The sequence below is a fragment of the Dermacentor andersoni genome, chromosome 4 (assembly GCF_023375885.2).
Source record: "Dermacentor andersoni chromosome 4, qqDerAnde1_hic_scaffold, whole genome shotgun sequence".
Lineage (NCBI taxonomy): Eukaryota > Metazoa > Arthropoda > Arachnida > Ixodida > Ixodidae > Dermacentor > Dermacentor andersoni.
The window spans coordinates 140,890,488-140,913,834 of record NC_092817.1 but is presented as its reverse complement, the minus strand read 5'-3'; positions in this window follow the sequence as shown (position 1 = coordinate 140,913,834).

Sequence of the window (23,347 nt, the reverse complement as noted above, 5' to 3'; positions counted from 1 at the left end):
AATTGCCATTTCTCGGTGAACCAGAAATCTCCCCACTGCCCCTAAACGCTAGGTTGTGCTCAGATAGAAGCTTAACTACAATGACTACGCGCTTCAACACCTCTGTCCAGTAAGCGGTCTCAGTGACAAGATGCTTAACCAGCTCCTTGTCAATTGTGCTGCTCGAGTTAGAGCGGGCGAGCCATGCTGCCACGTAGTTCCGGTGCTCGACGCTATTTTCATGTGCGCAAACCTTTTCTTCTGCTCTTTTCCAATCAGAAAAGCCGTGCGTGGTAAAAGCACTGGGGTTGCTTGGAATCGAAAATAGTTTGCACATGAAACAGTAAACGGAACCTTTGGACTCCAAGTACATTAACCATGTGTCGCTCGTACGCCTCCCCATTTACAGCCTTTCGCACGAAAGGATGAGGTGACATATAGCGTTTCTGAGTTTTGTATTGCCTTTCGGAAGACGGAAAATTTTCTGCCCGATTTTGGAAATACAACGGCCGTTTCTCAACGCATACACTCCGAAAGCTGTCAGTAATAACGTCCGGCCACTTAGGAGGGTCACTTCGGAGAATCTCGCAACGTACCTCTTACTGCGGGGGTGTCTGTACTTCTCTGTTGCCGCAACGAGAAGCCGTCTCATTCGTCCTCTCGAGGCACACTTTGTGGGTGGGAACATGATTATTTGATCACGAGGGTTGCAATGTGGGCTTGTTGGTAATGCATCTTCAAGGGGAGTATGGTAGCGCGATTCAAAGACGGGACAAGAGAAAGTGTCCCTTTGTGCCTTCTCTTGTCCCGTCTTTGAATCGCGCTACCATACTCCCCTTGAAGATGATTATTTGAAGCCAAACTAACAGGAAACAAGTGAGTCGGTTCTTGGAGTGTTGTTTCCTGGCACTCGTCAGTAGAAGGAGGTTCATCGGGGAGGTTTGGCACCTGTTGATCAGCAGTAGTAGAAATCGGGTTTGGTGGACCGGACACCTGGAGCTCTGTGGCGGGGGCCCGGCCCAGTAGCATAGATGTTGCTGACTCAGGAACAGGACAGGGCTCGGTTAGCGTCGGTTGCTCAGAAATATGGACGACCGAGGTTGGCACCGTTTTCAAAGGATCCAGACAAGCAAGATGAGTCAAACCTTGCTTCTTGCCAGGAAACCGTGGTGATGGCGTTGGCAAGTCCTCCATAGAAGGACAGTCGGTATTATTGGGAGTTTGACAGGGACTCTGGGTAGAACGATCATAGTGCTCCGCGGAAGCCGCATTCAGTAGGTACTTTGTCATCTTGGGTAGCTTCTTTTCACGCTCTTCTCTTGCTAACTTCGCCTTTCGTTTATACGCACCACTTTGATGCTTCCGACCGATAACTTTCGCATGAGTGGATGCTACTTGTTCACCGGGCACTTCGTCACTCCGACGTGAGCAGGCGTCCAAGGGTGGCCGTCCCGATGACTGGCACACGCTGCCTGGATGTTCTGTGGCTGGCCGTGAGTGGTGCGTCCCCCGGGAGCTCCTCAGCAGGCGGGCTTATGCAAGCTTAACCGGCGGCTAGGGGCTGAGTCGCAGCCCGCGATCAACTTCCTTTTAGAGACGCGCGCCCCGTCTGTCTGTTACTAGCGCCAAAGCAGGCGTTCACATACGCAGAGTTCCTTGTACAAATTGCCTCCTTATCCGCACAAACTCACTCCTTCTCCCGTTCCGGTCTTGTCTTCCTACTGGCTAGGAGCAATCGTCTGTTCTGGGAGGTTCTCGATTTTTCTTTCGCCCCGTCGACGCCGAGCGCGAGAACGAAGGGGAGAGGGCGACTCCAGGCGCGGGCGAAGTTACGCGCCCTCCGTCGCCTCTGAGTCATCATTTTTCTACTTTTTTTCTGGAAAGTTCGGCGGCCAGTCTGACCTACTTTTTCCGTCGAGCGTGCACGAGGGTGCGCAGTCACTAGGCAGGAATGGGCCCTGGAGATAGGTCTTTGTGTCGAGCTCTCTAGCTTCCCCCTTCACTCTTGCACAACCCTTGCCCGAACAGTGAACATTCCATGCCCCACGGCACGCGGACAAATGCGCGTGTGACGACGTCTTTCCTTTCCTGCCTAGACTGCCGTCAGACTAATCATCTGCTATCGGACTCATCCTCCCCCGCCCAAATTACCATCACGGTAAAGAAAAGTCAAATGGGAGGAACTGTTGGGTACTGCAGCACATCATTTCTATGAGAAGGACAGCGGCGGAACTATTTAAGAGGTGGAGGGTGGCGTGGTGGTGACGAGGGGCTAGAGAGATTTAGGTCCTCATCCCACATAACATGTTTTAGGTGTTTCCCCTTGCCCCTCCTCTACAGACAGCACTGAACAGACGGACTGACAGAAAACCGCGAAAACTCTTCCAAGCAAACGCACCTCGCTTCGTAAGAAAGAGGGCCTCGCCGGGGTGGCGGGGGATTCCTGTTTTTTGCAGCTTGACAAGCTTTCCCCAATGATCAGGCTAAACGCATGCAGTTACATTAGGTGGAGGGCCGCGTCTGCTCGTTCTGGTTTTCTCGCTTCAAACATGTCGCTCGAAGTTCCGTTGCCCATGGTTCCATATACTTAGCAGGTTAGAATAAATGGGCCCCCTTCTCCACTGTCCGAGGTGAAGCCCTGGGCTGCAGCCCCCTTAGACCGCTCCCCCCCCTAATCCAGCGCTGTTAGGCACGACACCAAATCAGAACCATGGGGAATGCCTACCTTCTCTTCTAGGGAGGCAGATTCGACCGGTCTAGAACGGGGAATGAACGTCAACAGGCTCCAGGTCCGGGTGCGAGACACTGATATGCGGTGAAGCTTGTTATTGTCCTGACTAGTGTCTTCCGAACCCAGCCCCGTTTGCGGAGTCAGCTGCTGCTGCTTGGCTCTATCATGTTGGAACTCTGGGACAGTGGGCGGTGGTCTTCAGTCAGACGCCAACGCCCGAGACGACCGATCCACCGACTTTGTACCGGGTTCCTTCAAGCCCTCCGGCCATAGTAGGCGCCAGCTTCGAAACGCGTCGCCAACCATCTGGTTCCTCGTCGGCGACGTCTCAACAAATGGAATCTGAACTATCTTGGACACGTACTGGACTCCGACCTGTCAGCCTAATCTTTGGGCTCGCTTCGAACTTCTTTATCCGCGGTAATGTTTGTATTTATCATTTGTAATTGCTAGCGGTGTTACACAATATATCTTTACTGTGTCTCGTCCACCCATGCTCTTTTGGCAACTCACTCCATTGACTAGAGGCGCTCGAATGATGAGATCCATGTTGCATGTTTAGTTTCAGAAAAACAATGTACTGTTAACTATGTCACTACACCATTGCTACCCGACCTATACTTTCTGCTTCACACTATAGCAGAAAGTGGATATTATCGGTTGCGTGCTTTGGTTTTGCTTTTCCCGAGTTTTGGCGTTTTCTGCCTCTGAAACAGCAAAAATGATCGCAGTAGCAAGCAGATGTGCTGCATGAGTTTCTCAATACACATTTCGTTCTTATTTTTATAATTAAGCTCACTTTCATACCATTCCCTGTAGGATATACCGGTAAAAACAATAGCTTAACACACGCGTCACGTATTGTGACAAGATTTGGCCTGAGCTCCTTTGCATTGCTGAAATCAAAAGCCCCCTCGGAAAATGAAAAGTTCTTCTAAGGGGAATACATGAGTCCAAAAAAGGAAGAAAAAAGGTAATCGCGATAAGACAACGTAAATCGGTCTGATGTCTCGGTTATTTTTTCTTTGTTTATTTTTTTCCGCTATCACTTGATGTTCCCGAAACTATGAGCAACACGCTCAGTTTACAGTCCTTGTGCAATTAACCTCTCCTCACTGGACGTAGTTTTTCGTTCGGAACATTGTAGCAGAATATGTTAATATCGTACACGTGGAGTTCTAGTTCATTCTTTCACAGTATTCAGAAGACCACCTTAGATTTTCGGTTTGGACGGCTGCAGCAGAGACGCCACGTGCAAAGGTAACTGCGTTGTGGTATTATACATTGGCTGGTGGGCAGGCGCATTAAAATGCACATGACGACCTTATCAGCCTAAATGTTAGAGAGGTCGCATATGCTTCGATATTCAGGTAATAGAAAACAATGATGCGACTCGAGCGGGAATAATTTAGCACACTCAGACGCGAGACCATCGCATACTGTGCAGCGAGCCCCGAGCTCGCGTTGCCGGGTCAGCTCTTTTCTGTTCCCCAAAGGCAATTGGAATGCGGCGGCACGCTCGACCCAAAAACGGCTCGTTCTGAGACCTGGCGAATGCGCATGTCGCAATGGCTTTTCTCACTTTTCGTACGTTCCGCATAGTGGAACACGCCTGCGCAGACGTTCTTTGCAGGGATAATGAGACGAGACTGTCAGACTTTCAGACAGGTGAAGAAGAAGGAAGAAAAAAATGACCGTAAACGCAATACAAAGGGGGGACCGGAAACATACGGTACAAAGGATTTTGACAGAGTTCGCAAGAAGATAAAGCAAATAAATATGAACCGACCCTTCGTTTGGGATCACTCGAGTTTTCTAGCACAAGGCATTCAAACCTTTGCGTACATGTCGATACTTTTTTTTTTCTTTTCAATTTCGCCTTTACGCGAAAGAATATACGATGTGGTGGCAGAAGTGGGTTAATTGGACCGCCAGGAAGATGAGAAGAATTCTTCCTCGTCTTATTGCCGCTTCGCCAAAACTGCGAGGGACCTTTGTACAATCCATTGCAAATGCGCAGAACCACGTGAGGAGTGATTGAAAGAGCGTGTGTAGATAACGGTAAGCAGACTGGATTTCTCTTTCCGGAACTGGGGAAGAAATGAGTTGGCGAGAATTTCGCAACCATATTGCAGCTTCATTTTAGATTTAGCTAGTTTCAAGTGGAACATGGCCACAATTAGTACATGACCGGGGTAGTCGGAGAAGTATGGGAGAGGCCTTTGTCCTGCAGTGGGCATAACCAGGCTGATGATGATGATGAAGTAGAACTGAGGTAATTGTGGAAGCACATTGATAAGACGTGGTTTGTGTTTTGCTTTCATCCTGACGGTGATTTAGAAGTTCCAGAGTAATTCTCGCAAAGATTGATTAGCACTGGCTACCTGACCTCACGACATTAGCTATTGCTAAGTGTTGCATTGAAATTAATAAACGCATTGCTTTCCAATACAGCCTGCGGCTTGAGCTTAAACTTTACCTTTTGATATTTTAGCATTAGGGGAAAACGGAACCGAACCGCATGTTCTAGGGAATGAACACCTGTCTGTGCGATATCATTTGCTTGCCTTAGAAGAGCGATTTCTCATTCTTCAACCGGAATGTTTCGAGAGAAATATAAAATTGAAGGAGGCATTGTGTCTCTGTCAGTCCCTGTGAGTTCGACTTAATGGCTTGTTTGGTAACAAACGTCCCAGAGACAACGACAAAAAAAGAATCCAATAAACGCCAAAGGCAGCATGAGAGATACTCTGAGCTCAACCATTGCATGTTCGGGTACCAAGGTGACTGACGTGATTCTTAGAAGCAAGGTTGTGTTACATTGGTATTAATGAGAATTGAGACCAGCGACATGTCTTGCGCAGTGCCACAGGTAACCAGATTCCAGCATGCGCGGATTCTGCGAGGAGTCCGACATCCCCTATATTTACAAAGGTACTCGTTACTGCTGCTAACACAGAGGAATGACGTCGTTAGAAGTGCGCGACGGAGTGCAGATGTGAACATATTGCTGTCGGCGGGGCAATGCTAGAACTCACCTAAGCGGGCGACGCAAGCTTCTCGGTGCCTGACACTTCAGGTTTCGAAGACGCTGGGAGGGGCACGGGAGGGACTAAAGGAGCACAACTTCGGCCATTTTGGAGAGATATTTCGGTGCTAAAAAAACCCACATATTTACCTTGAGGCGAAGCACCTACGTAAGTTTTGGAGGAACAGAATTTGAAGTCAAGCCCTGTGAGATAGTATGGAATGCGCTGGCTAGTCCTCGACACTGCGGCAGTGAGGCACACTAAAAAAAAAAGGGAAGTGAAAATAAACAGACATTCTTTACCAGGTCTTCTATTTTAGACAGTTGTGTGACATAGCGGGCAATTCGTAATGAGGTTATGGGCGAAATATACGTTGGCAGTTTTCGAGTAGCAGGCTCCTCGGATAATATGAAGTAGGTTTCCATTTCTTTTTGAGCGTCTAGAAATATGGCCAAGCCTTTTGCTTTAGGTATGGCAGAAAGCCCCCGCGCAGTATAATTGATTATATGCACGAAATATGCGTAATGAATTCGGGGTCAGTCGACGTGCAGAAAACTAGGGCGCGCTGTTTCTTTTACTTCCGACTTCGAAAACAAACCCTTTACGTACGTCGCTGCTTTGGTAACGTCAGTTTCGTTCAGGCGCAACTAAGCAAGAGGACGTACAGCATGCTGGCTTGTTGCCTTTCTGCACTGGAACATAACAGACGGATTCGTGGCATTTAGCAGCACTCGTCCGTGTTCAGGAGCGTGGGAGATATGGAGGAGGAGAAGGAAGAAAGGCCAGCAGATCAGTCAGACTTTATCACCTCTGGAAACCCTACACACGGAGAAGGGGAAGGGCAGTGAAATAACGACAAGTAGAGAGAAGGCAACAGTTCAGTGCAATCACGTGTGATAGACGGGACAAAGCGTGCCTATAGTAATCTCTGTCTGGGTCCAATATTTCAGTCCCGAAAATGGCCGCATTACCTTCTTCTATTCCCACATGCGGCAATTTTACGTTTTGTCGTTGTTTTCAACCGACAGGCGGCGTCCGATAATTTCAGACAGAAGATAATAGAGATACAGATAGATTTATTTCCTTGATTGCTTGAATGATTAATTAATTGATTGATTGATTGATTGATTGATTGATTGATTGATTGATTGATTGATTGATTGATTCATTCATTCATTCATTCATTCATTCATTCATTCATTCATTCATAGGGTTGATCATCCCGAAGCAACGCTGGTGCGATGACACAGAACGTAGTAGAGGGCTGCGGATTAGGTTAGAAATCCCACGATTCATTAAGGTGCACCTAAATCTAAGTACACGAGAAGTTTACCATTCTCCCTTCATCCGAATGGGGTCGTCGCGGCCAGGAAAAGAAGCCGTGATGCACGTGCTCAGCATCAGGATGCCATAGCCCACGGAGCTAGCTCGGTGGGTTTTCAGTCACAAGAAGATGATGGCGAGAAGGTTTAATAATGGCATCAAAGAACAATGTGGCCGTATTTTACGTCCGTGTTTTGCATCAGCATTCTTGTGGTTTTGATGCAGCTGACTGAAGCATCATACATTACATTGTCGTGGCATCTTTTGTTTACTATACAAATACTATACTATACTAGACTATACTTACTATCTATATTATACTATATTACACCATATATTTGGTACTTAGTTGAAATAAACTGATTGATTGGTATAGACTAAGCTACTCGAAGTTGATTTAAGCCACAGTTGAAAAAAAAAAAAAAAACGGAACATGGAGACGAGAAACAGGCAACTTGATTACCAACGATCTTTATCATTTGCAAATTTCAATAAACTTCAGTGAAATTCAATTTTGAGCACAAGTTACGATCCACGCATGCGCAACGCTCTTCCGCAATAGGGGAAGAACGCAGAGCGAAGCAACAACGCTGGCATATTGTACAAGCTTCCTCGAACAAAATTTGGGCGTATAGTACGCGCTGTTGTAATCAACTTTTTTTTAAACAGTGCAAGTCTATTTATATTTGCACACTTCTATTTCTTCGCATACTTGTAAGCCCATTTACTTGTTCGGGCACTGCGGTAAGGAATCGGTGAGTATTCTCCTCTTTCAACGCAGTAGTTACACGCGGAGAGAATTAATGAGCTACGAATGTCCTGAAAAGCGTAGTGCAATATATCACGAGGTAAAAAAAAGAATAATATTACGTAGAATAAGGTCAAAGAGGACCTGAAGGTTACATCAAGCTACATTTGTAAGAACAAAGCAATTGCCTACTATTCTGCCACACTGCAACACATTGAAAACCGCTGTTGCTTCATTGTTGCCTTCCAGTAGTCAAAGCGGCAGGCCAACGATCTCATTTCCTTTTGACTTACGCGACGGGAAATTGCGCTGCCAAGAACGGGAAGCAGCAGAAATAAGACGAAGAACACGTGACCGCTCAGAAGTTCAACTCTTCTCAAAGCTGACCCGTTTCTATACTGCCCGTATGGAATGACACCATGGTTCTCATTGCCGAATCGCAGGATGGGGAGTTGCGGTCAGCGAAGGAAAAAAAAAGCTTGAAAAAAGAAAGAAAAGAAAACGAAGCTACGAATGAGTGATGTTCAAGCAGGGCAGACGTTGTAGCGACACTTTGTTCCTTGCTGAAAGATAATAAGTGGACACGTAACATGAAAGTGATGCTGTTCTCGCATTTTTCTGTGCGCATTTTTGTTTCGTATAAATCAACATCTGTCATTTGATGGCATTTGGGTGTTCTGATAATCAAGCAAACGCACCGTAATTTACTCTCAGCTTACGCAAGACTCTGTAAATATGTGGCTTTAAGGCATAAAATTCATTAATTTATGAATTTCATTGCTACATATTTTTTTTTCGCGTGCGTAATTGTATGTCCCTTAGCTAGCGAAACCAGAGGTGATGTTTGATGTAGTAGGAAGGAAGGAAAGAGTGGAGAAGGAAAGGCAGGGAAGTTAACCAGTTTAGCTCAAGCGGTTTGCTACACTACACATGGTAGCGGGATTGGGGGATTGGGGGGATTAAAGATGGGTAGGAGAGAGAGAGAGAGCACATAGCACAGCACACAAAGCTTCAGTTACAGTCCGTCACTCTTGCGTGGTACGTGATATCACTGTCACAGCCGCTTTCCCAAGCCCATCTCTTTCAAACGTTTTTCTTTCTTCACCTCTTCTTCTCTTTCATCTTTCACCTTTCATCTCTTTCTTTCACCGAAGTAGTCCCTTCGTCGCCTTCAGCGGTGATATCTTCTGTCGGCGACATGTGAAAATCGTTTCAACTGACAATGGTCTATTGTCAAGGTGCGCTAGAACGGACGCCAGGGACTGTGACTGAACAGTATATTCAGGACAGTCGCACAGAATGTGTTCTAGCGTCTCCTTGCAAAGACAGGCATTGCAGAGAGCGTTCTCGGCCATTCCAATGCGAAATGAGTAAGATTTCGTGAATGCCACCCCTAGCCATAAGCGATAAACCAGAGTGGCCTCTCTTCGGCGGAGTCCAGTTGGCATACATAGATGCATCAAAGAGGGTAGGTGGTATTGACGATTGCTCCGGTTAGTCTGGCTGCTTGGTGCGCACCATAAAGAGAGCGTGATCGCCTGTGGAAGCACTCGAAGTCTGCTGGCTGCGTCGGACCGTGAAAGTGGTATGGCCACTTCCTGTGTATCTTCAAGAGCTGCCCGAGCGGCATTAACGGCGTCTTCGTTACCTGTGACACCGCAGTGACTTGGCAGCCACTGAAACGTCACGTGGTGTCATTTCTCATGTGATGTATGGAGCAGGCATCTAATATCTAATACGAGCTGTTCGTATGGCCCGCGATGCAGAGCTGATAGCAACGATTGTAGGCCTGCCTTTCAGTCACTGAAGATTGACCATTATCGAGGTGGTTCCCGATTGACGAAACAACGTGCTGATGTAGTAAATGTACCAACGAGAAAGTGATGATACTGAAATACTGCAAGTATCCAAAACAAGGAATCCATGCAGTTGTATCCATATTAAAAAAAAGGCTGTCTAAATTATTTCATTCCCGGTCGTCTGGCACGCAGGTTCCCGCATATAAAAGAACAATAAGATGGACAACCACGCAGCAACTGCCGTTCTTGCTGTTGTATTTGGTACAAAAGTCAGGGGCTCTATAACGTAAAAGAATTCCAATCGGTTCTTTTTTTTTAGATCTACTGACATCAGATTTGCGCAGCCGCCGGCGTAACATACGGGCGGTGACTGCAGCGCTGATTTAACGATTTAACAGCCCAATCAAACGCTTTCCTCGTTCATAGGATGTCAGCTTTGCTTTACTTTGAAGAGAGCCGCATTATATACTTCGGAAGGTTTTTCTTATCTAATCGGCTGACAAGAGGTGAGTCACCCGCAGAAATGCAGATAGCTTTGGTGGAGCCGAGCGTGCGCAGTGAAAGTCGATAACCTGACGTGGAGACTGACGCCGGCGTCTGCGATTGGCCTCGTTCCCCCTGCTTAGCTTTCGGTGGCTGGTCGAACATTGCGGCGGCGTGCGACAGAACCTTAAAAACTTCGCTAAGGCGGATCGTCAGCAAAGAAAAGTTGGCAGATTGATGTCGTAAACGTGCCGAAAGGGCTGGACAATGTTATACTGCCACGTAAGAAAGGTTTATTTTACGCAAATGAATCCGTTTTCCCAGGCGGCACCGAACAGCCAGTGCCAGTGCGATCGGTAGGCAAACGCCTTCTATTGCTTTCGGAACGAGGCAGTCTCCAGCTATTCTAAAAAACACGTCATTTCACGTACACAGCTATTCGCTTGCACGTCATTTTTGAGCGGTGGGTTCCCGCGATTTAATCATGTCGGGGCACAGAAAGGCGAAGTGGGCGCAGCCCGACAACTTTCGACCGATAGCGGCGGGTTAGTAGCAAAAGAAAAAAGGAAAAGGTGTCAAATCAGAAAGAAATATTTTTTCTTTTGTTTGGTCTAATCATGCATACTCATTGTGCACACGTCAAATCAGATAGCGAGTTCTCATGGTTTTCGTGACGTCCGTGAAAAACAGGCGAATCGAAGGCAGCCCGAAAATCTTTTCACGAGTTGTGCAGGGCTGACTGCATAAATGGTATGAAAACAGTTTGGAGTAGATTTACGTTGTAGCCTCTCAGCGCGAGAACCAAATGATATCTTACAAGTTAAAAGAAATGACAGTTGGGCTTGTTGGTCGTCATCAATGTACAAAATTTTTAGCCCCAGGAAAGACGGACACTAGAGAAGCACGCATTGTTGCTGCTGTCGTTCTTGCTCTAAAATATTTGAATATCGAAGTCGTATAAACTTCAAGCTGAAGCCGCATTCTATCCTTTCAACGCATGCTCGGATATGCTCGTTTGTAATGCGCTTCGTTCGTTGTCGTTTCTATAATTTCAAAACTCATTTGCGCGTTCCTTTTGCGTTACTCATGATCTTTCTTTTTCTCTTTCTTTTCAGATAGTCTAGTTCTTGTCTATACTGTAGGCTTGTACTTACTGTTTCATATTTCGCCCTTTTTTATTTTTTTTTTGCTGTGGAGGGGAGGGGTGTTGCAGTAGCAGCTGTTACTGTCTCTGCTACGACGAAGTTATGTTCTCACTTAGTTTGATCTTCTGGTAATCCAGTGAATATCCTACAGGACACCAAGTTAAAGGGAAAAAAATGACACCAAGAGAGTAAAAAAAAAAAAAGAAAAGAAAAAACGAGTAGAAAAAGATTACGCTAAAATGAAGTCAACCGCGGGAGCTGCGTTTACTTATTTATTAAATTTTTTTCAGCGGCCGTATCACAACTGTCCGAAAGACTGAATCTCGAAAAAGTGGATGCTGCTGTTGAAACGCTTATTTAATTTCAGATAAATAAAAAAAAAAGGGGGGTCCACCTCCAGGAACTGAAAGCACCCAGAGCGGGGTAAGGAAATGTGTTCGAAAAGGTAATAGAAGAACACGCATGTGGATCTCCCGTTGCGGGTTTAATGCGATTCGCGAAATGCGGATTAAAAAGGCCGAAGAAATTTCGTACAGCCACAACTTCCGCATCGGAGGCTGGTTGCATCGTGCGACTGATTAATCAGCGGCCAGCTAGCGCAAGCGAAAAAAAGAAAAAAACGCGTGTCTCATAGTTGGCTCGCTATCTTGTGCTATTTTAGTTGTGCGAATTTTAACGTCGGCAGGTAAGCGCACCTAGCTTCATTACTTTTTCTTCGTCGTTTAGCGCATGCGAACAATGTCCTGGCATAGCTAAAACAGCCGCATTTGCTATTTTTAATGAAAACAAATACATACGTAAAACTTTATAAAAATGTTCTCAGCCGTCCTGTTCGAGTCGCGAAGCACTCGTGCGCACAGAACCTGGGCGCTGCCTTGCCTTGACATGTTGTTTGAGCAGCAGCCAGGGATCAGTGTAGTGTTTTACACGCACTATCGTAACGCGGCAGTGCGAAGTTCATTTTCTGTTCCCGCTTTCTGTTGTTTTCATCAAAGTACATGGCTGCGATCTCGATTTGCTTTCCCACAATATTATTCAACAGCTTCCTCCCGCCACCTAGAACTTTACACGTCCGCTAATTGGGGTCTTAGAAAGACCGAAGAAGAATACTAACAATGCTCAAAAGGAAAGATGTCCAAACGCGCTAATTGGCTCAAGTAACGTACACCTTGCCTCAACTTCTTGATAACCAGTTGGCTATGATCGAGTAAATTCGAGCAGGGAATACACATCAATACCACGAAAGAACGAAATGTTTAAAAAAGGAAATCACGAAAGCGCTCCTTGTTTGAGATTGTTATTTTTTGGTTGCTTGTGTCACGAGCTGGTGAAATAAGCAGCAAGGCAAGGCAAAGATATTATGAAAGCCACTTCTGCAGAGGCGTCGAACTTGCTTTAAGGCCACGAATGACCAACGCTATATCTTTCTCACGTTTCATGAGGCCCTGGAGATCGGAAAAATCAGCTTCAGAAGCTTGTTGCACCGTTATATGTTCCTTTACTGCGTGTGCGTGTGGCCACAGTACAGAGACAAGAGGCAAGAAACAAAAGAGTGGCAAATACGACACGAGGCTGCTCAGGATAATCCCCCTTTTCTTGCTCGGCGGGCTCTAGGCAAGCGCATTCAGACATAAGGAGACCGAAGTTTAAAAGACGACTTAAGGGCTTAGAGCGTGTATTAGAGTTTGCCAGAACGAAATTATTTCAAGCGGGAAAGGGTTGGAGAAGCAAGGGGTTGAGGAAGTTTATGGCGGTGGAGATTGCTTTGGTTTGTGGTCAAATATAAGTATTTTTTTTTTGCGTCCTGATATAGTTTTCGATCGTGCGTTCACACATGATGCCTCAGGGAATTAACAATGGTTTCAAGTGCATTTATTGGTTTATGATTATTGTAGCAGTACAGGCCTACAGCGTAGGACATATACGAGACAACACGACATATGACTGTCTCGTTGCCTCCTTGATGTTGTGTTTGTAAACTTAGGCTGTATGCTACAGTATTAGGGAGGCTTGGAAGGGCCTTTTTAAAAAGGCCGTGAAAAAAGAAACAAGCCCTTACTAGACCGCTTTCTCAAAAGGCCCTACAATGGCAGCGCAGCAGCTTCAGTGCCCTCATCGTGGAGCCGAGGACTGAAGTGAACCATTTATCCAGTGTGGTCAGGAAACCTCGTTCTTGCACCATAAAGGCAACGTTCCCATTTTTGACCACGTGTCATACAGTGTGTTAATACATGCAGTTTGCTCTAGCGAGATTTTCTTCTTTAAATGCATTTGGTCGAAATCGGAAAAATGGTTGAACAGTGGTTGGTCTGCACGTGGGCAGACACGAAGGATATGAAATCTGGTGTTGTGACTTTTGTTGCCCTTTGACGTTGTGCTCAAGTGAGCGACGAGCCTAAGCCGTGACTTCAGTCTAGGAGCACATATGGTTACGGACAGGAGCTACCGAGTTTCAGACCCTTCACTGAGTTCTTTTGAAACAGCACGTGGTCGCTGACCTCCTTCCGAAGCAGTACCGTTGTGCGCAAAACGTACGTCTCACAAAAGAACTTCCTGACTGTGCTCTCAACAATGGGCTCAAAATTTGTTTCAAAACGTTGGCGTCTTGCACGTCTTCTATTTTTTTCTCCCAATATGCTGCCCATCGTCGACTGCGAAGAGGAGCGAGCTCTGGGAAACGGCCGCTGATCAAGCGCTTGTACTCTTGACACACCCGTCCTTCCCCATAAGAATGGGCACTTCGTTCACCAGGAACTCCACGCCGGATCTCACCTTCGTCAAGGGGGTGGGGCCGACCTCGTGGAGTAACCTGCACGAGCACTTGGGTAGCGGTCACTTCATCCTGGCCACCTCCTTCGAGGTGTCCGGCCCGCGGTGCCAGGGGGCCACCTCACATTGTGAAGATGCGCGTCCGCAAAATTTTGTGCAGGAAGGCCGGGCATGGGTAGGTGCCCATCTGAAGCCGCCTGTACGTGACTTCTTGTGCTTTATTGAGTGCTTTGTGCGGTAGCGGCATGGTTGTCTTAACTAACTTATAGTGCTGGGCGAGATCGTTGTAAGTGACGAGGGAGTCACGCTCGCTCTCCCATCCTGCCTGAAGACAGAATTGTCCTCTTGGAACCGCAGTATACCAAGCTTTTATCGTTTTCTAGGAGTGCAAGGCTGATGGCCCTCTGCTCGGCCATCTCAGAACTATCAGTGTGGACCATGCATGCGTTGATGACCGTGCCATCTTTGTTGAAGACCGCTGCTACATAGGATCGTCTGTCAGGATATTTGACTGCATCCGTAAAGCAGCATGCTTTCCCTGAGGCGGCTGCCTGTCAGAGGAGGGCTTTGGCTCGAGCAAGTCTTCTGTCGATGTTGTGCTCTGGGTTCATATTTCTAGGTACAAGGGCTGCCCTGATCTTTTCCCTCTTGTCAGGTGTTAGCCCGTGGCTGTTACACTCGATCTCCCGAGGCGCCGCGCCGATTTCTAGTAGGATCCATCTTTCCACAGGTGTGCCGGACAGCCTGGTGATCTGTGCCCGTTCCTGGGCCACCGCAATCTCGCTCAGCGTGTTGTACAAGCCTAATGCGTCCAGTGCATCCGTGCTCGTCTGCATGGGTAGACTCATGACCTTACGCAGGAGCGTTTCAAGCTTCTCTCTCTCCCCTTTTGACCAGTTGTGCATGGCCGCGATGTACACGAAGTGACTAATTACGAAGTCTTGTGCCAGTCTAAGCAGGTTGTCCTCCTTGAGGCCGTGATGCCGATTGGCCCTTCATCTCAGTAGGCGTGTGACGCTCTCAGCCTTCGTGGTGAGCTTAGCTACTGTGTTCGAGCCATTCACCTCTAGTGTCATGCCCAACATCTTGATGTGACCGATCATCGGAATGGTGTTGCCTTCAGCGGTGTACAGGCGGACGCATGGGTCAGCGCCTGTGTCCCATCCCTTCGGTTTGCGCCCTCATATCTTCGGTCTATACTGTAGCAGGTCAGACTTGCTCTGTGAGCATCGCAGGCCTTTTGGTTTGAGGTACTCCTGAGTGATTCGGATCGCATTTTGTAAAGTGTGCTCGATTTGTCCTTCGCTCCCCTTTTCCACCCACATGGTCACTTTATCTGCATAGATGGTATGTTGGAGGTTCTCGATTAGAGTCAGTTGCCTGGACAGTTCCTATCATGGCCCGGTTGAAGAGGATAGAGGATATCACCAAGCCCTGCGGGGTACCCTGTTGCCCAGTACGACTGGCTCCGACTGCAAGGAACCGACTCGCAGCGAGGCCAGCCTTCCCCTCAGGAAGTCACGGATGTAGTCATGGAGACGTTGACCAAGTCAGAGTGCTGATATTTGTTGTAGAATGAAGGAGTGCCGTATGTTATCAAAGGCCTTTTGTACGTCTAGTCTTAGGGTGGCCTTGACGCCCCCTGTGCTCTCTGGTATCTTGCTTTTGACCAGCTTCATATTGACTTGTGTCGCCAGCCCCGGACGAAAGCGAATGATGTTGTGAGGATATATCTCGTTGCCTTCCAGGTAAGGCTTCATGCAGTTCGGTTAAGCACCGCACGTTCCATGGTCTTACCCACACACGACGTAAGTGAGATTGGGCGCAGATTTTCCATGCTGAGAGGTTTGCTGAGTTTCGTTATTAAGACCGCTTTGGCTGTTTTCCATTCTATGGGAACGATGCCTGAACGCCACGTCTCATTAACTATCGCAGTGAGCTGTCCCGCGCCGCCCTCGTCCAGATTGTGGAGGGCCTTGTTGGTGATGGTATCCGGCCCCGGTGCGGATCGGCTGTTGAGACCTCTGAGTGCTCTATGATCTCTTTCGTGGCGATGTCGGCTTCAAGCTCTGCGTTAGGTCTACCCGAGTATTGGGAGGTCACGTGCTCGGGAGCTGCCGCATCCGCCACGGGGAGGCACTTGGCCGTCAGTCTTGCTAAGAGCTCGTCTTGTGTTTCGGTTTTGCATGTCTCGTATCGCAACGTGCTCATCGCGCCCCTCCACGAGGTCTTGGCTTTCCCGCCGTCCAAGAGGTGTTCCAGAAAATTCGAAGAGCGGCCTTTGTGTACCTGCCCCGTCAGTCATGTTGCAGATCGCGTCCCATTGCTGCCTAGCTAATGTGGAGCAGTGTTGCTCGATGCTCTGGTTTAGCTCCGCAATCTTCTCCCGCAGCCGACGGTTGAGGCGTTGTCCTTTGCATCTTTGCAGTAACGATTGATTCTAGCATGTGGGGGAGTCTACTGCCCATCGTCTCAGTTTTCAGGTCGGCGGTGACCGTTCGCGTGGCTGCCTCGAGGTCCGTCTGGAGTTGCGTCATCCACCCGTGTAGGGATGCATTCGCGTCCTCCGCGGACCTACCTGTCCTCAACTGTCTGAACTTGTCCCAGTCCACTAGCTTGAACATCTTTTCATCGGTCCTGTGTGAGCCTACCGTCATCGCTGTAATGCTGCCCAGATCCACACCAGTGTTAGACCGCGACGATCGAGTAATGTTCTCGGTGAAGGTGAGGTCAGACGTGGTGGCCCTGCTAGTGGAAGTTTCCCGTCTTGTTGGTTGTGTCGGGTTGGTTGTGAGCATAAGGCCTGCCTCGATGCTCTCTTGCCATAGATCTTTGCCCTTAGGTGTACTCTGCACGTATCCCCATGTAGGATAATAATAAGAGAAAAAATAAGAGAAGAGGTGCAAGTTCGGCCATAGCTATTATGTTCTGACCTGCTACTCTGCATTGGAGTTAGGGGGAAAGGAAAAACATCAGAAACTGTAAGAGATGACCATTATACAAAGAAGAAAGGCATGAATAAAGGAATTAACCGGGAACACTTATTTTAATCTTCTATCGAATTCAATGTCAGAGGACAGTCTGAGGAGGCTCTCTCTAACCTGTTTATCTGTACAGGGAACAAATGAAATGAATAATAATTCGGAGAGGAAGGCAAGTAGTGCGCGCATATATACAGTATACACAGCGACCCTATTAAAGGTGTGCATGCAGCCCTGTCGCAGCCACAATATTCAAATAGGCTCTCCATGTGGGCCCCTGAAACAATGAGAAAGAAAGAAAAAGGAAGACAGAACCCCCAAAAGTAAGTAGCACACCATGTTCACTTGCGTACACTAGAGTAGAGGTGTTACGTCACAGGAACTAAAAAGGGAAAATCTATAACGCTGGCACCACGCTCGCACATGAGCATTCAGCACACTCAGACGCGGCCGCATAGATCGGTAACGTTCCGGAAGCGTATAGGTGCATTGTGTTATCACTTGCATGGTAGCGTTCTAATGACTTGCGCGTTATAGAGGCCTACTAAAGCCAAGCGCGTGCTCTTCAGAGCCGCAACAAATGGCTACGTATATTTTTTTATAGCATCGTTGAGTTGGCTAAAAAAAGGCTAGCCACGTAGTCAGTGCATATGATCAATTAAGCTTATGGTGGTGGTGATGATAACATCTCGTGATTAAAGCAATGCGAATGTCTTGTATGATTTGTATTGGGCCATAGCGATGATCTTGTTGGCTGCAAGTGGACCTAGACTTGATTGATGTAATGTATAGCGTACTGAATACCTCGCTCCTCCCGCTGCCCATGTGGAAAGCTTCTAAAGAGCAAATATCCCGCTCGTATTCGCGAGTTCCATTATGGTTATCATAACCCGGCGATGGTTAAGCGACCCATTTGAGTCACGGCGCTTTCTACATGCTGAAGGTTTGGGAATGTCTGGCGCTAGTAAAGGGCATTCCCGTTGAGGTAGGAGGCTGAACACACCAATAAGCAGAACACGGTTGTGGTTGTTCTAAGAACTGAGGGACACGAAAGCCATTCCGCACGCAATCTTGGCTGCATTTGCGGAATAACGTCAACATAGGGAGCATTGCCAACGCTGGTTGTTAGCGCATACGGAGAAAATAGAGAAGTCCAAGTATTTTTCTGTAAAACTGTTTTTCCGGTACACCTGAGGAATAGCTTGCAGTTGCATTTGTTGCGTGCCGCAATAAAGCAAACAGTAAGGAACGACGCATCATAGTTGTCATCTTGGATCTCAGCGCTGAAGTTATGGTCTTGTATAACACACTTTCCCGTCTTTCAGGTCTGTGATTCCAGGTTCTTCAAGTTAACGAATGGAGTTTATTATAGAAGCGTGTAAAAACAAAGGTATATACTTTATGAGTCAACTTCGATATTCCTTTCCTTTCGAGAGCATTCCTTCACTGTGCATATTTGGCGCTGTGAAGAATTATTTAATGAAGCAGCCTTTTCCGTAGTAAAGGTCTGCTTCGTTCAGTGCATTTTTTATTTCCCATAAAGTGTACGCAGATTAGTGTGTATGGTGGGGTAAATTAAGATAGTCGGTGCCCATAGACTAGTTAGAAACTTTCTGTACCTTTTTTAGACGGTGGAAGACTATGATAAACATGACGTTCTGAGTAGAGCGACCAAAACTCTTGCCAGCCCGCAAAACTTCTTTTTCATGCGGCCGGGTGAGCTATAGCATCTCAGTAGGGCTCACGTGAAATATGTCTTGAAGAATAGAAATATCCCGGAGGCATGCGACATTTGCAGCAGTTACACCTCACTAGCAGTGAATAGCTACCAGTATTTCATAGATTTATTCACCTCGTAGCTGATTTTGACATGATAGCGCACTTGCGTTGGACATTGCTTCTTCAATATGAAGAAGGAAAAGTAGAAGCACAATGCGTTTCGAGGTACGAACTGGAAGCTGACAAGAAGAACGCGCAAAAAGTGCCAAGCTAAGTTCTGCACTGTAAAAGAAAAGTGCCTAGAATGAGCGTATCGACAGTGGCACGTATAGTGTGAGATAAAAAGAGAAAAGGACAGTAACACTAGCCAGTCTAACAACGTGCCACTATGTGCTACCATAAGAGATAAAAAAATAAGTGCAAAACGATACCCAATATGAGATAGAGAAGGAGAGAGAGAGAGAGAGAGAGAGAAAAGAATTCCATTCCAGCTTGTGAGAGTGGATCCACAGCCAAGCTGGTGGAGACGTTATGCAAGTACCACCAACCCAACTGACGTTAGACGACGTTACGCAGGCACCACCACCACAAGCGACGTACGTTACGTGCGCACGCACGTGGGCGATAGTGCACCATAAGTACTCATTCTTCTAAGCCCTCCGCCTGGCGCAAGTGCGCTATTGAACTAACTGAATTTCTCAAAGTAAAATTCGTAGAAGATTAGTCAAGCACGACTTACACAACCTGCAGACATGATGGCACCGGTTTGTAACTTGAACATAGAAAAATAATTCTGATACGCGGTAGCTGAAACGCAGACTGTTTCTCCAGCGGCTGTTTTTCGGATGAGCCTGCCATGAAAATCCCTACCCAGCAGAGGCTAAGAACTTTAGCAGTGAAACACGGTAGCGACACTCCGTATTGCCACCACCAAGGTACATGATGTATCATGCACCACGTATCGGCAGTGCGGCGATGTTCGCGCGTGGAACCTGTGTTAATATAGAGACATTTTCCGGAATATATACGACAAGGGTCTCGTTCGGGCTAAGCACGGCATAAATCTTAAACTAGTATGCACCGCTCTTCAATGGCAATATATATTGCCATTGAAGAGCGGTGCATACCGAGTGATGCAAGTTGACGTCAAAAGAGGCCCATTGAAGAGCGGCAAATGTGCAGTGGCACACACCCAGTGACCCAAGCTGGCATCAAGGAGGTTCGCCCAGGCCTGGCACAGAAGCATTGGCACATGCCCAGTAACACAAGTTGGCGTGGAACGCACTAACTGATGAGCGGCACGTACCGTTGTCAGATACCCAGAGACGTAAAATGGTCGGTCGGCTGCCTTCGAACCCTGTTCTCGCAGGTCAGCAGCCCGATGCTCTAACCATTAGACCAGGGACTTTCGAGGGATCCAAGTTGCCGGGAAATCAGTTAGATAGATAGATAGATAGATAGATAGATAGATAGATAGATAGATAGATAGATAGATATGAAATGGCGATAGTAAAGTTGAATTATATTGTCGAATCAGATTTCAAGGGCGTTGCAAAGAGTGATGTACATGTACATTCTAGAACGAAGGCAAGCACCAGCGATTTCCTCTGGAATGCACGATAAGTTATGTATGAAGATGACAAAATGTATTTATTAAGGGATGGCGCGAAGGCCTATAATGGGGCATTGTGTATGTATTTAATTATGTATAAATGGCCTGCGCAATTGACCCATTGGTCAGACTTCAGACGGCGGACGAGTGTGAACGCCGCTATTGGGCTACAAGTGTTACTTATTTGCTGGGCACAAGATCGCCTGATAATGAGTTAGTTTACGTCACTCGAAGCTGTGCCGCTGTCTAATTGTTTTCAGTCACTACAACGTGACCGTATTAGGGCCAAAGATAGCGCACAGAAATCTTGCGCTTGCGCAGAAATCTAGCGGGCAGCCACGGCTTCAGGGAAGCGCGCTCGTTTTGCACTCCGGAGGCCCGGGTTGGATTCCCACGCAGACCGAAACGTATCGAATTTTCTTTTCAAAGCCAGTAGTAATATACTTTGTCTACAAGAACCTACCTGCGAAATGTGACGTGAACCGATCATTTTTTGGCGTGTGTTTTCTCTTTACGGCGTCGGCCATTTTTCGACAGGGCGCAGTTTCGCCAAGGCCATTATTGAAGTAAATAAAGAATGAGACGTGTAGCCGTTTGCTTTGAATACTACACCTGTCCTGATGCAGCCGTCTGAATGAGTTTCTCGAGTGCACAGAAACAAAAGCGTCAGCTTTTGTTTTTCACAAGCGTTGCCAGCCAATCATTGTCGCTCCTAGATACAATCGCAGAATGGCACTTCGCAACATTTTAATTGGGTCTGAGTACGAAGGGTGACGCCAGATTGTTCTAAAGGTTTATGACGCCAGATTGTTTTAAAGGTTTATGTTTGCCGTGGTAGTTCTGGTTGGTCCTGTTAAAACATGGGCGTTATGGCTTGAGTACCACGCATGGCGTATTTCACGGCGTGCCTGCCATCTCGCAAGCATTTCGTGCAAATTGTGAATTAATTACAGGACGACACATATGCGTAGTTTATATTGGCCTGCGCAACGCGCACTCGTGCTTTGTAACTATGACTTACATCGGTGCTTTCAAGATGTCTTATTATTCTGGGCACATTGGCAAGGGGCCTTTCGTTAGTTTTGAGCAATGGCTAAAGAAGCCGAGAGTATGAACAGCAAAGGAAGTCTTTCGTGTTCGTCTTCTCTGCTGCTTTCATCACCTCTTTACTGCTCTCACTTGCACAAAATGTCGCACCAATTGGCCCACCAATTAACTATTCGGCCTTTAGGTAAATCTGAACTATACAGCGTGTTTTATTTTATACAATACAGATTTTTTTAATAGAAGGGCTATAAGCGCATCGAACGTAGCGTTTTTGCAACCGAGTTTCCAGGTGGGGCTGACATACTCTACCGCTTATTACTTCAGTTACATAAGACTAAGTGAAAGCAACTCATTACTTATATTTTCCTTTACTCGTGCCTTAGAGGCAGTGTTTAAATAGAGAACTCAAACGCAGTCACATCTTAATGCGACCTCACTTTTTTAAACATCTTAGAAGTTGCACCCAATTCGATATATTTATCATCTAATTCGAACGGTATAGATTCAGGCAATATCGAAACCGAGCGCCGCGGGAGAGCGTAAAAGGCGGCCCCGCGGTATTCGTATCAGACCAAAACGCCCCGCGACGACCAGTGGTAGGAAGTCGGAAACCGAAGGTCTCGGCCAGTCGCGGTAGCTTCGGCACGCTCTGCCTGGCAAGCCTATACGGCCGTGTGTCGGGTCAATATTTGCCGCGGCGTGCCGTCATTCAAACTTCACCCCACAGTTCCTCACGGGGCGTCGCCTCCTGACGAGCAGCGGTACGCGCTCGGTCTTGATATTGCCTCGACGGAGCTTCGAAATTTGATGAATATATGATGAAACGGTGGGCGGTCTTCAAGACGTTTAAAAGATGGATGCGTATAAATATGTCACTGCCTCCAAATTTACCATTTAGACAACAGCTACCAAAGTCTGCGATTAAAAAAGCAAGTAATCAATTTTGGTAATTAGTTTCTTGAAGCTTATGTTATTGGAGACAAATTAGGCCCGCCTCGCCTACAAACTTGTCTGCAGGAAGGCCACATTCCCTGCACTCATAAACATTGTATGAAAGATATGCACGGTCAAGTAAAAGAAAGGAAAAAAAAAGAAAAGAAAAACAACCTGTATGGTACATACATTACAGGTTGTCCCACGTAACTTGCCCTTCCCCCATTGCCGGGTAGCAAACCAGAATCTTGTACGGTTAACCTTCCTGCCTGCCTTTCCCCCACCGTTTATCTCTATTTCTCTCACGAAGGAGAAGAAAGGAAACCGAGGGCCTGCGTTTTATTAGGCATACCATAAGAAGCGATCAAACAAATGCACCAAAAACAGCATAAGGGAAATTACATTTATTTAGTACTTGAATTAGAGGAATGACAAATGAATGGAAATGAAAGTCGTTGAAAAAAACTGGCCGCAGGTAGGGCGCTTACCCACGTCTTTGAATTATGTGTCCGATGCTCTTAGCAGTTGATGGCCTCCCGCAACTTTAGCCAAGACTTCAAGAATAGAAGGCACTGCGAGTGGGAATCGAACAATGTATAGTGTTGGCAATAGCCTTGAGTCACTCAGGCTATTATTCGCTTTTTATTTTCGCCATAAATAATTATTTATTTACATTTATTTGCCCAACCTTTAATGAATGGCTTAAGATTACAAATGTGAATGCTAAGTTGTAGAGCGCTTTCAGAAACCACCTAACAAATTGTTTTCTGAGCGCTATGTCTCACGCTTTCTTGTCTCGGAAAGCCTACAAAGTAGGAAAGAAGAAAGACCACGTGATGGGTAACCTACGCACTGTTATTGCGCTGCGCTCAAGCGTGCAATGGGTGAACAATGTGGCCACGGGGAAGTGGCAGGGTGCTCAGCCGGTTGTAGAAATCTGGGCCTTCAGCTCATGTCGCCTAATGGCGCAAATTCGTGCAACTGGGCGAGCGCTGCCGAAGCGATGAAGCAGTGATAAAACCACAGTCGGGCTGTGGTTGTGCTTGTTC